This window comes from Neoarius graeffei, chromosome 22 (assembly GCF_027579695.1).
Source record: "Neoarius graeffei isolate fNeoGra1 chromosome 22, fNeoGra1.pri, whole genome shotgun sequence".
NCBI classification, from domain to species: domain Eukaryota; kingdom Metazoa; phylum Chordata; class Actinopteri; order Siluriformes; family Ariidae; genus Neoarius; species Neoarius graeffei.
The window spans coordinates 7,991,541-8,005,030 of record NC_083590.1 but is presented as its reverse complement, the minus strand read 5'-3'; positions in this window follow the sequence as shown (position 1 = coordinate 8,005,030).

Genomic DNA, 13,490 nt, shown 5'->3' with positions numbered 1-13,490 from the left:
CAGAATATCTACGTCAGATAATTCATTACTTCGGAGGTGAATGTGGACGTGCAGGTGTAGTGATGTGCTGGAGATTGTAGTCCATGGCGGCCATGTTTGTAGGCTGCAGAGTTTCATGTGGATTCCAGCACTGATGTGACAGCAGGGCTTTAAATTTTTTTTTTTTATCTGAGTCCTGCAGTTATTTTTTATGATTATTAGTTTGTACTTGATTGTAATATTTTCTTAGCCTGGCAAGCCAGACTAAATGTGAATATTTAGTCTGGCCTCGCTCGTAGACATTTCCGAAGGGGGTGGGAGGAACAACCCGCTGTCTTTCAAACTGTCTCTGTGCGTATAGGCCAACGCTCTGACCAATCAGCGCAACAGTGACTGTGACGTAGTCAGAGCGACAGAAAGCAGTGGAGGAGGCCTTGAAATAAATAATTTTTCAAAATGCGTATTAATTAATAAACAGGTTCTAGATATTAAGAAGTTTGGAGGTAATGACCACAAGTTTGGAGTCTGTACCACATACTTAACTCTTTTTTTTTTTTCAAGTGTTTTTCAAGGGTTTGCTTAAACTGTTTTTGAGTTTTTATTTTTATTTAGTGGTGCTGGGTGAAATAATTTCCCTTAAATTTAAAATAACGGGAAAATAAGAAACAATCAAAAAGTAATGTTTCAAAGCTGTTTATTCATTCTTTGTACTGCACAAACTAGCCCCATCCTTTTGGCTACCAGTGGAGCTAGCTGGTAGGTCAGACTTTTGCCATAGCCGGTCGGCAAAACAGCGAAAACGTCCTTCTTGAAAAGGAATGAGCGGAGAGCCTCTTCCTGCTCATGTTTCAACGAAAACTCCGTCTAATTCTTCTAAAACTGATTCCAAAGCGGAGTCAAACGCGCGCTGTTCACTAGCCGTAGCCATCTTTCCTGTTGTGCTTTCTCCAGCGTCGCGCAGCTTTGTCGTCACTCCTGCAAAAGCCCGCCCAAAGAATCCAAACAAAAACCTTGCGTTGTGATTGGCGGGCACGATTTGATGCCCAGGGTGTTTTGTTTATATGGTGCGAGGCTAGACCCACTCGCAGGCAAAAAATATTTTTGGCCGCTAGGCCGGTGGGTCTAGTTTACTAGGCTAATATTTTCTAATAAACTTTAGTTGGATTTATTTACTAAAATACACACACTGGCCACTTTATTAGGAACACCCCATATCCACCTGCTGTTTGCTGCAGTTCTTTTATCAGCCAATTCCTCAACAGCAGCACAATGCATCAAATCATGCAGATACAAATCACTGTGGTATGGGTGCTGGTTTGAGCCAGATGGACTGGTGGTTTGAGTATTTCAGAAACTGCTGATCTCCTGGGGTTTACACACAGAACAGTCTCTAGAGTTTACACAGAATGGTGCCAAAAACAAAAAACAACCACTGAGTGAGTGAGCGACAGTTCTGTGGGTGGAAAATAAACAAATGCCTTGTTGATAAGAGAGGGTCAGAGGAAAATGGATAGATTGGTTTGAGCTTTTTTTTGCCAGGAAGGATATAGTAACTCATAGAATCACTCTTTACAACTGTGGTGAGCAGAAAAGCATCTCAGCATGCAACAGCAGAAGAACACATCGGATTCCACTCCTGCAGCCAAGAACAGGGATCTTAGAACCAACACCAAGTTCCTATTAAAATGGCCGGTGAGTGTCGTTTGTACAGTAATTTGTAGAAATCCAATAATCATAATAATGGTCCACAGCACTGATTAAAAAAATAATAAATCACAGGAATATCCAAAATCAGTAAGCAAGGAAACAGGCACGGGTCAAAACACGGAAGTAAACAGAAACATGAGCAACAGTTGATGAAAATACAATGACAAAACTTTGTAATGAACCAAAGACACAGGAGGTTAACAGTAGCCGTACTAAACAGAAACCAGAAATGTGATTATTAAACCTATTTCTCGTCATCTTTGTACTAATTTTGTACTAAATTTTGCAAATTTTGAGTGTTGATTTCTATAAATAAGCAAAATGATCTGCCAATAGAGAAAAACAAGAAGACAATTTAAAGCTTGGAATGAGTAAATAATATCCAGAAATAGGTTTAATCATTTTATATTTGGTTTATTTTCATCTTATAATCGGAAATATTAGATACCTTTGACGATATTTAAAATAGTTCCACTTGCTGAGATGACATTCAGTGTTGCATAAAACCACACCATGTCAACGATTACACGTGGACTTTAATGGGTTCCTGTTGGATGTCTGCTGTAAGAGTCTCAGTGAATGAGGTGTTACTTTAAAAACAATAATGCGTTCGAGAGAGTGTGTTCATTTCATATAAACCTGTAATGTGCAGCGGCATGACTGTCAGAGATGCTGTTAGAGGAAATTAAATCAACACCTTGTGACCAATCATGATCCGATAAGATAAGATAAGATAAGATAAGATAAGATAAGATAAGATAAGATAACCTTTGCAGCAGCACAGTGGATAGCAGCAAAAGAGGACATATCAAGCCACACAAGTGTATATATATGTATGCACACACACACACACACACACACACACACACACACACACACACACACACAGTGGTGCTTGAAAGTTTGTGAACCCTTTAGAATTTTCAATATTGCTGCATAAATATGACCTAAAACATCATCAGACTTTCACACAAGTCCTAAAAGTAGATAAAGAGAACCCAGTTAAACAAATGAGACAAAAATATTAGACTTGGTCATTTATTTACTGAGGAAAATTATCCAGTATTACATATCTGTGAGTGGCAAAAGTATGTGAACCTTTGCTTTCAGTATCTGGTGTGACCCCCTTGTGCAGCAATAACTGCAACTAAAAGTTTGCGGTAACTGTTGATCAGTCCTGCACACCGGCTTGGAGGAATTTTAGCCCGTTCCTCCGTACAGAACAGCTTCAACTCTGGGATGTTGGTGGGTTTCCTCACATGAACTGCTTGCTTCAGGTCCTTCCACAACATTTCCATTGGATTAAGGTCAGGACTTTGACTTGGCCATTCCAAAATATTAACTTTATTCTTCTTTAACCATTCTTTGGTAGAACGACTTGTGTTCTTTGGGTCGTTGTCTTGCTGCATGACCCACCTTCTCTTGAGATTCAGTTCATGGACAGATGTCCTGACATTTTCCTTTAGAATTCGCTGGTATAATTCAGAATTCATTGTTCTATCAATGATGGCAAGCCATCCTGACCCAGATGCAGCTAAACAGGCACAAACCATGATACTACCACCACCATGTTTCACAGATGGCATAAGGTTCTTATGCTGGAATGCAGTGTTTTCCTTTCTCCAAACATAACACTTCTCATTTAAACCAAAAAGTTCTATTTTGGTCTCATCCATCCACAAAACATTTTTCCAATAGCCTTCTGGCTTGTCCACGTGATCTTTAGCAAACTGCAGATGAGCAGCAATGTTCTTTTTGGAGAGCAGTGGCTTTCTCCTTGCAACCCTGCCATGCACACCATTGTTGTTCAGTGTTCTCCTGATGGTGGACTCATGAACATTAACATTAGCCAATGTGAGAGAGGCTTTCAGTTGCTTAAAAGTTACCCTGGGGTCCTTTGTGACCTCGCTGACTATTACATGCCTTGCTCTTGGAGGGATCTTTGTTGGTGGACCACTCCTGGGGAGGGTAACAATGGTCTTGAATTTCCTCCATTTGTACACAATCTGTCTGACTGTGGATTGGTGGAGTCCAAACTCTTTAGAGATGGTTTTGTAACCTTTTCCAGCCTGATGAGCATCAACAACACTTTTTCTGAGGTCCTCAGAAATCTCCTTTGTTCGTGCCATGATACACTTCCACAAACATGTGTTGTGAAGATCAGACTTTGATAGGTCCCTGTTCTTTAAATAAAACAGGGTGCCCACTCACACCTGATTGTCATCCCATTGATTGAAAACACCTGACTCTAATTTCACCTTCAAATTAACTGCTAATCCTAGAGGTTCACATACTTTTGCCACTCACAGATATGTAATATTGGATCATTTTCCTCAATAAATAAATGACCAAGTATAATATTTGTGTCTCATTTGTTTAACTGGGTTCTCTTTATCTACTTTTAGGACTTGTGTGAAAATCTGATGATGTTTTAGGTCATATTTATGCAGAAATATAGAAAATTCTAAAGGGTTCACAAACTTTCAAGCACCACTCTGTGTGTAATAATATATATATATATATATATATATATATATATATATATATATATATATATATATATATATATTCACACACACACACACACACACACACCAAAAAAAAAAAAATTAGCAGAGCTGTGGTGTAAAGGTAAAGAAATAGGGATTTTGATGTTAGTTAGTTAGATAGATAGATAGATAGATAGATAGATAGATAGATAGATAGATAGATAGACAGACAGACAGACAGACAGACAGACAGACAGTCGCCCCATGACTATGGATGTGAAATATCCAACTCTAAATGATACACAACAGTGTTCATAAAATAACATGATGTGAAATGTGAGCACGGTCTCGGTGTGCATCTCGAGTATTGATACACAAATCACCCAAAACAAATAAATACTGTAAGATACAGGTTTATCTCCACAGCTTCGTTCCTGAGCAAGTGTCATCATGGAACGGTGTCTCTTTAGATTTAATGACATGGTTAAATTCATGTAAGATCCCCAGTCTCTCTTATCTTCATCACAATATGAACAATATTAATGATTATTATACATATGGGCCACTTTTTCCATGGAACAAAAACGTGTTCTATTCTCTTCTTGCGGGTTTATTGATGGCATGCAATATTGTTATCATATTGCTTATCCTCCATGCATTACACCACTCTACCCAATGGAGAATAAGCATGCAATATTATTATAATATTGCACATTGTCAAGACAACACGACATCACACATCAGAGCTCTTGCGAAGATCCAGTGCCAAAACTTTTCTTTTGCACATGCGCAGAATCATTTCTTTGTCGGATGGGAAAGAGAGAAGACGAGGCTAATCCACTGATCGGTTTAAGCACTAAATAAATCAACTGAAAACTGAAACTAAAGCCATGCTGAACACCTGAAAGGCTACCAAACCTTCATTAGATATTCTTCACGTATATTTACAAGAGAAAAACACCAACAGACATCGAGAAACTGGAAAAGAGACACATCGGAGATGTAAAACTTCTGCGCTAGCAAGTGACTGTGACAGTTTGTAAACAAACATGGCCGCCCTCTGGGGTCTGAGGGTATTTTCTGGCACTCTAATGATTTAGTAATATGCTCTGATTTTGTTGTCAGTTTCAACAAAGCTAAGCAGTATTTTCAAAGTCATATGACTGTTTTGCATTCAGCACAAGTTCAGCTACAATAATATCTCTGTAGTTTGTATGTCATGACTGTACTTTAAAAAAATAACAGATAAATTAAGATGTTGTAAAAAGAAGTTTTGGAAATGTGTTGGAATGTGTGAAAATACATGACCTACTCATTCTAAACCTGCCGAGCTTCACCGGTGAAGCTCTTGACCCCAGAGAGTTAGAAGCGGAAGTTTTAGAGAGAGAGAATTTTGAAAGAGACAGTCGTGCTGAACACCCGAAAGGCTACCAAAACTTCCCTGGATATTCTTCATTCATATTTACAAGAGAAAAACAGACCACTGGACATCGAAAAACTGGAAAAGAGAACAATAGCGGAAATATTGTCAAAGTTCTACTTGGAGGTGAGGAAAAGTGACGGAGACTTTTACAAGAGGACGTCACTCGTGGACTTCACTCAGCAAAGCCCTGTTGTTTTGAACAACTGCAATGTAACAGTTAACTCCGACTAAAAGTAATTTGAACTTGAACTGTCACCCTGGATAAGTCGGGTTATTGTTCAGGCTTTTTGGACTTGTACCATTTTTATTGCTAGAACTTTGACTTTGTACATGAACATTGGATTGACAGAACATTGAATTACATTTGATCAGAATCAGCATTCAATATTAGTAAGTTACCGCCCTGTTCTTAACTTTTTGTAAAATCTATAATTGTTCCATCGAATGTATTATAATAATAATAATAATAATAATAATAATAATAATAATAATAATATTGGCTGGCTTTTTTTCGTGGTCCATCAGATATATTCCATTCAGCCACTCATCTTTGACTCGTTCAGTATCATGCTCGCTGAATGGAATATATCTGATAGACCACGGAATAAAGCCAGCCAATATTATTTAAATATAGCGCCCTAAAGCCCTTTTATTCATTCTGTAAAATTTAATTGGTTGCCACTAATATCAACTTCCTGCTTCACATTTACAGGCAGCATTCAGTTCGAGAAACTGAGCTATACTGCAAACAATTGTGATTGTATTATTACACTGTTTATAACAATAATATAGTTTCAGAGAGATCATCATTAAACGGTGGGAAAGCATGAGAGTTTAGTGTGCCAACATTTTATTTCGAGAAATTGGACCATGAGGAGAAATAGTTTGACTGAAAAATTAGAAATGCTAAAAATGCCTGACCTGTGGATTTTTTCACTTGATTTAGGTTTCGTATTTGAAGGTGATCCTAAAAATATGGAGTGTGACACAGGGATACACACCAGATCAATGCAAATCCATTGCAAGGCATTACACACTCACATCCAGGGGCAATTTAAAGGAGCCGTTCCAACTACTGGCATGTTTACATAACTAGCGGCCTGCAAGAGGGAACAATAGATTATACACTCATGTGGTAGGAGATCCAGAGTCCAGTGTGTGTGGTTTACGGGCTTTCATCAATCTCCAAATCTGTACACTACTGGAGAAAACAAAACAAAATCAACATTACCACAAAAATAACATTGATCCAGTCTCACCAGATCCTTCACTTAGCCAGACTGGCCTCGTGTAGAATTTCATCTGAACCTGTTTTGGACACATGAAGGACTTGCAGTGAGTGTGGAGCTGTCAGGGTTTTTTTGCGGAGGAAGAAAACAGATGTTGATCCATCTCTTTCTGACCGGGTGACAGGTTCTGAATTATTTAAGAGCTCCTCCGAAGACTTACTCTCTTCCCCAGGCTGATGTGAATCCTGGAGACTTGCTGAAGGTGCTTTTGTCAGGAACGCCAGTCCAGGTTCTTTGTGCTTGGTGCATGATGGTCTCATCGTGATAGTCCTCATTTCCATAATACAGACATTTTCAGTCTTGCGAAACTTGCCTGCAGTTGTTCCAGACATTTAAGGTCTAATTCTTTCAGATTTTCTGTCGAATGAGTGGGTTTCCGATCTGTTGAAATTACCCAACCACCCTCAGCACAACGCATTACATCACGTTTATGAGTGGAGTTGAAATGAAATGGCGAATATGTCCAATTACTTTTAATATACTGTCTGATCAGAAAAGGGGGAAAGTGAGCGAGGCCTGAAGCAAGCTATAAAATCCTCATTCTGGAAAAAAAAATACACGCTCGCATGCTGTTGCCTCTTCAGCTGTGCAAGAGATTGTCAGGAAATACGCAGAGAGAAAAACCTTAGTGGAGTAGTTATCAATTTGCAAAACACTCTGTGCCAGATGTATGTGGCATCCAGCCTCCTGATGTTCCTGGCTGCTGGGAGAACAGATACACACTCATCACCTTCATTTACAAGGGTGAAGAATAAAGGCCAGGTTCATTAATATGTCCGGCTCTCAACCGGGAGATTGTGAGTTCTACCAAAAACCATCATAAAAATGGCATCTACTTCCATCTGGTATGGCACGCTGCAGTACAGATGTGAGTATGGAGTCAAACTCTTATGGTTACCAGAGGACCCGCCCCCCACTGTAACCCTGGCTATGTAATAAGCAAGAGGCCAAGGGCTATGGACCCTTTTCACTCATGTGACCTTCGTAAGCGTGACCGCCATTTTGGACATGAAGAAATAACGGTTTATGGCACAGACCCTTTCGGTTCTCGCTCATCTAGCTGCTACAATGACTGTTTTAGACTGCAACAATAATACCTAACACACATTTAAGTATCCGTCATAAAGATGTGAAACTCGTCGAGTGACGAGTGTGTTCATTGATAAGCTAACACAATCTAAAAGTAGACATACCATCACACTGCCCTGGCGCTGTGTACAGTTTACCTTCTATGGTTTGTGCACTCGCTATTTGCCATTACTTTCTCCAACCCAGTGTTCGAACTATGCCGATATTTTCGGGGGGTCCTTTTTTTTCCCTGGGGGGGGGGGGGGGGGTGCTTGCGCTTGTCTCAGAGCGCGGATCTCCAAACACATGAGAAGCCTATCTTACACACATATCATGCAGACTCCACACCTCCACACATGCATCACGTCTGAAGTCATAACTCATCAGGGGAAATCGTGTCCACATTGGCATGTTCAAAAAACAACCTCGCGTCAACAATGATACCACACGCAAGAAAAAAACAAACAAACAAACAAACAAACAGTCAGGCTACTCAACACATCTGATCCACAGCAGCACCAAAGCATCACTGGAAATCATGTCAACAACCAATCTTCCATTTCAACACGCGTCAACAAACAAATGGCACCACAAACATGAACGAATCGGTCAGGCTACCGATTCCAAACCCACAGCAGACGAATAATTAAATGCATCTTACCTTAAAGCAGAATCGACCACAAAGGAAGTCTGTTGGCACTGTTGGCACACTTCCTTTCTACTAGTTTGTGTCCCCAACCTGGCAGCAGCAGTCGTTGTCATATCGGTTTATTTTATCTTTGATGTAAACACAACACTTCGGATATGCAAATGCTTCCCGTTACACACGATTGCTATGTCAATAAACATCATTTTGCCAATATTTTAGAGACCATCCATCTTCTCCGTCGGTCAGCATCTGTCGGGATCCGATAAAATGATAAATCTTGCCTTGTGTGTTGATGGTTACTACATCCAGGTGCACAACAATATAATGGCATGATGGAAGTCTTGCTGAAAGTAAAAACTTTCTTTGATGGCTATATTCCTTTCGATGCTTCGCCGTCGTTCCTCGTTGTTGGCTGTGGTAGACTACTGGTAGTACATGTCCAAAATGGCGGCCGCGTTTGTCGTGACGTCACGTGAAAAGGGTCTATAGAAGCGGAGATCTGTGCTGCCCAATGCACCTTAAGGGCCTGGTTAGTACTTGGACAGGACACTGCCTGGGAAGACCAGGACCAGATACGACTTTGACTTTTTTTACTTCATTAATATGAGAACTCAAGAGGTGGTCACATTTCATTCATTACTCTTTCATAAATGTTTCATCCTGGTCAGTGTCGCACAGGTTTATTTTACTGATTTGTTTATCCCCTTCCCGGCCACGTTAATAGGAACTTGTTGTTGATTCTATACAGTGGTGCTTGAAAGTTTGTGAACCCTTTAGAATTTTCTATATTTCTGCATAAATATGACCTAAAACATCATCAGATTTTCACACAAGTCCTAAAAGTAGATAAAGAGAACCCAGTTAAACAAATGAGACAAAAATATTATACTTGGTCATTTATTTATTGAGGAAAATGATCCAATATTACATATCTGTGAGTGGCAAAAGTATGTGAACCTTTGCTTTCAGTATCTACTGTGACCCCCTTGTGCAGCAATAACTGCAACTAAACGTTTCCAGTAACTGTTGATCAGTCCTGCACACCGGCTTGGAGGAATTTTAGCCCGTTCCTCCGTACAGAACAGCTTCAACTCTGGGATGTTGGTGGGTTTCCTCACATGAACTGCTCACTTCAGGTCCTTCCACAGCATTTCGATTGGATTAAGGTCAGGACTTTGACTTGACCATTCCAAAACATTTACTTTATTCTTCTTTAACCATTCTTTGGTAGAACAACCTGTGTGCTTAGGATTGTTGTCTTGCTGCATGACCCGGCTTATCTTGAGACTCAGTTCATGGACAGATGTCCTGACATTTTCCTTTAGAATTTGCTGGTATAATTCAGAATTCATTGTTCCATCAATGATGGCAAGCTGTCCTGGCCCAGATGCAGCAAAACAGGCCCAAACCATGATACTACCACCACCATGTTTCACAGATGGGATAAGGTTCTTGTGCTGGAATGCAGTGTTTTCCTTTCTCCAAACATAACGCTTCTCATTTAAACCAAAAATTCTATTTTGGTCTCATCCGTCCACAAAACATTTTCCAATAGCCTTCTGGCTTGTCCACGTGATCTTTAGCAAACTGCAAACGTGCAGCAATGTTCTGTTTGGAGAGCAGTGGCTTTCTCCTTGCAACCCTGCCATGCACACCATTGTTGTTCAGTGTTGTCCTGATGGTGGACTCATGAACATTAACATTAGCCAATGTGAGAGAGGCCTTCAGTTGCATAGAAGTTACCCTGGGGTCCTTTGTGACCTCGCCGACTATTACACACCTTGCTCTTGGAGTGATCTTTGTTGGTCGACCACTCCTGGGGAGGGTAACAATGGTCTTGAATTTTCTCCATTTGTACACAATCTGTCTGACTGTGGATTGGTGGAGTCCAAACTCTTTAGAGATGGTTGTGTAACCTTTTCCAGCCTGATGAGCATCAACAACGCTTTTTCTGAGATCCTCAGAAATCTCCTTTGTTCGTGCCATGATACACTTCCACAAACATGTGTTGTGAAGATCAGACTTTGATAGATCCCTGTTCCTTACATAAAAGAGGGTGCCCACTCACACCTGATTGTCATCCCATTGATTGAAAACACCTGACTCTAATTTCACCTTCAAATTAACTGCTAATCCTAGAGGTTCACATACTTTTGCCACTCACAAAGATGTAATATTGGATCATTTTCCTCAATAAATAAATGACCAAGTATAATATTTTTGTCTCATTTGTTTAACTGGGTTCTCTTTATCTACTTTTAGGACTTGTGTGAAAATCTGATGACATTTTAGGTCATATTTATGCAGAAATATAGAAAATTCTAAAGGGTTCACAAACTTTCAAGCACCACTGTAGATCCCTGTTCTTGGCTGCAGGAGTGGAACCCAATGTGTTCTTCTCTCTCTGTTGCATGCTGAGATGCTTTTCTGCTCAGCACAATTGTAAAGAGTGATTATATGAGTTATCCTTCCTGGCAAAAAAACTCAAACCAATCTGTCCATTTCCCTCTGACCCTCTCTCATCAACAAGGCGTTTGTTTACTTTCCACCCGCAGAACTGTCTCTCACTCACTCAATGTTTGTTTTTTGTTTTCTGCATCATTCTGTGTAAACTCTAGAGACTGTTGTGTGTGAAAACCCCAGGAGATCAGCAGTTTCTGAAATACTCAAACCAGTCCATCTGGCTCAAACCAACACCCATACCACAGTGAAAGAAAGTCACACTTTGAGATCACAATTTTTCCTGTTCTGATGTCTGAACATTGTGAACATTAACTGAAGCTCTTGATTTGTATCTGCATGATTTGATGAATCAAGGGATCGGCTGATTAGAGAACTGCATCAAACAGCAGATGGATGTATGGGTGTTCCTAATAAAGTGGCCAGTGAGTGTTTAAGGCACTTATATCCTGCCAGGATTGTAGCCAAGACCACCTAAGTAGAGGACTAAGCCATGACCACGAGAAGAGTGTATGGAGCCCAAGACAAGACCAAGATTTTGAGGGGTTGAGACCAAGCCGAGAGGAAGACCACACCGGTGTGAATTCCACACTGCATCACACACAGGATAAAATACTGAACATGCAAACTGTAGGCACTTTTCAGATTTTACTACAGAAGATTTGGCTGATGTCCTGCTGCTCCCAGACAGCCACAGCTTCTTCTCCTGTCTCCCCAATTCACTTTCTTGGAGTGTGTGTGAAGGTGGCTAGGGGAGGGGTGACAGCCATTAACGGTAACAAAAGTCTCAAATTAGCAATGAGCCACATTATTGGTTGCATTCGAAGCAGGAAGTTTCGCATCCAATTACAGTAATTTTTTTTATTATTATGGCTGGGTTCTTGCCTGAACATCACCAGTTTTTCTTTGGCTGGTCAGACACAAGGTACACCACCACACTTGCCAGAGCAGTTGGGGGTTAGGTGCCTTGCTCAAGGGCACTTCAGCCAGTCTAGGTTATCAAACCAGCAACCTTTTGGTCCCAAAACCGTTTCTCTAACCATTAGGCCATGGCTTCCCCAAATAGTAAAATAGTAATGATGGTAACAAATACATCAGACAGTGGACAGATAATACAGTGAAATCCCTGCAGTTGTGCTCTGGACCAGTTTTGAAATAAAATCTCGAGTCCTCGAGGTTTGAAACGGAGACAAAACCAAGTAAAAACGTGGTTGGTTCCAAGACAAGGCTCAGACCTTCAAAAAGTGGTGTCAAGGCCAGTCTGGAGACCAAGACTGAGCTGAAGTATTACAACACCACATCATGCCTCAACTCACTGAATGTTAACTTCAAAAGAGGAAAAAAGAGGCTGGTGAGGGAATGGATGTTTATAGCTGCTATAATGTAAGTGACAACAGGAACTAGTTTGTTTCCTGGATGTTCCACAACATTAAATGGACAGATGATTTAATTATTTAATAAATAAAAAATGCTATGCTTTAAGAGGTGGGGGAAAAAAAACCTTGGGGTGTGCCATTGTACATACTTGCCAACCCCCAGAAAATGAAAAGTGGTAAATCAGATTGTGCGATGCAATTGCGAGGTTGTAGGGGGGTCTGGGGGCATGCCCCCCTGGAAAATTTTGGAAAAAATGGTGCATTCTCCAGCATTCTGAGTGCCCTATTTGAAGAAAATTGATGGAGAAATCAGACCAGCATACTTCACAAAATGCTGCTTCTGACCTCACCTCGATGCTTTGATGCTGGATGATCAGACGATTTAGACAATCTTGTTTTCTTCAGAGTTTTCACTGTTCGTGATCACTAGAGTGTTTTTGGTTTTCACACATAAATACTGGAGCAATTTGTTGTAACATGTGACCTCATTGCTGATTGGCTAGAACCATAACGAGAACCAACAGAATGGTGCAATAGGATAGAGCAATACAATTTAGATTCAACATCATCATGCCATTCCATCGGCTCTCACCTTCACTTCACATGATGATTTGACGCTGGATACTTGTATCCCATGTGCTGAAAACAACTGAAGTGAGATCAGAAGCGCAAATCCAACAGTGTTCACTGATTATTTTGTAATGCGTTATTTTTTAGAACTAAAAGTGATAGGCGGGATTCACCTGTCAAAATCCATAGACTACCGTGAGAATTGGTAGACTTGGCAAGTATGGATTACAGGAAAATAATGAACACCGTGGTGGTAAAAGTAAGTCTGTTTCATCACACCAGCCCATCAGTTATTATTTTACTATAACAGCACAACACACACAGTGTTTATTACTCACTAAAAGAAGTAAATGAGTGTCTACTTTGAGCGTTGTAGTTCTCTGCCATTGTGGTGAATGTATCGTTAGAAGAACATTCCTCCCAGATCTGTCTCCTTGGTGCCAAGAATGAGCTTCACTGCAGGACAGCTTTTCTCTGCCT